The 1,097-nt window shown below is 63.0% G+C and overlaps 1 protein-coding gene across 1 annotated transcript in view; it reads right to left on the reverse strand.

Moving 5' to 3' along the window:
* RASSF7 (Ras association (RalGDS/AF-6) domain family (N-terminal) member 7) overlaps positions 1-1,097 on the reverse strand; it is an 18,318-nt gene that overhangs the window by 4,997 nt on the left and 12,224 nt on the right. Inside the window, exon 2 of the mRNA XM_014533990.1 lies at positions 548-554. The gene's annotated coding sequence lies outside the window, so the exon portion shown is untranslated. The remainder of the gene's footprint in view (positions 1-547; positions 555-1,097) is intronic.

Genomic DNA, 1,097 nt, shown 5'->3' on the forward strand with positions numbered 1-1,097 from the left:
GGTGGTGGAGGGGCCATGGGCATCATGGGTAAAGGACCAGAACCTCTGGGACCCTTGCTGTAGGCTGGGGTGGGTACCTCAGATCCTGGAGGGCAGAGCTCATAGTGTGGAGACCACAGAGAATGTATGAAAACGCAGGCGACGTTGCTTAGAGGTGTGACCTGCTGCCCTGGCCTGGTCGGAAACACAAAGGTGTGGACACCCACATGACCCACCGTCCGCTGTCCCCTGGAGTAGACACACACACACACACACACACACACACACACACACGGGCCTCCTTGGAGAGCCACCCCAGGGGTGCTGCCTGGGGCTGTCAGACACACACGTGCCTGTGGCTCTGGCTGAGGAGAACCCTGGGGGGATGTGTATACCTGTCATACAGGGAAGACACCTCCCACCCCTCTCAGCTCCTCCGAAAACATCGAAAATGGCCCCCGAGTCTTGCCCAGAGGCTGGAGAAGCCAAGGAAGAGGCTCTCCCATCTCCGGTGGGTGGAGAGGCCGTCAGCGGCCCCCTGGAGCCTCCAGAGGACACACCTGCAGACCTGGTCGCTCCCGCCAGCCGGAAGGACACCAAGCCCAGCTCCACACAAGTGGCCTCCGTCAACCCGCCGTAAGGAGGGGAGGGAGAGGTGGCCAGCCGCTTAAAAACCAGGCCAGCCGGAGGGTAGGGCCTGATAGGCAGCTGGGGTGCTGGCTTTGCAGACTGGCCCCCGAGTCCCTGGATCCCCACACACTGCGGCTGCTGTGGAGGCAGCGGGAACTGGAGATCCAGGCCCTGCGGTCCCTCCGGAACCAGCCGGATGCCCGGCGCTCCCGCATCCTGCGCGAGGTGGCTAGGCTCCCACTGCAGAGGTAGCAGCAACAAGCTCGGCCCGGCCCAACCCAGCCCTGGTCTGGCCCTAACTGCTGGTTTCTGCCTGACCCCGACCCCAACCACTGAGGCTGACCAAGAACCCAACCTGATCCCAGCCCTGACCCTTCCTCTGACCTTTGCCTCTTGCCTGACTCTAATCCCCCACCCTCATCCTGAAAGACTTGATATCCTCTCAGACTTGACTGGCACACTGTGCCCTGGGGCCCCCTCCCACCCCC

The sequence above is a fragment of the Myotis brandtii genome, unplaced genomic scaffold (assembly GCF_000412655.1).
Source record: "Myotis brandtii unplaced genomic scaffold, ASM41265v1 scaffold1236, whole genome shotgun sequence".
In the NCBI taxonomy this organism is placed as follows: domain Eukaryota; kingdom Metazoa; phylum Chordata; class Mammalia; order Chiroptera; family Vespertilionidae; genus Myotis; species Myotis brandtii.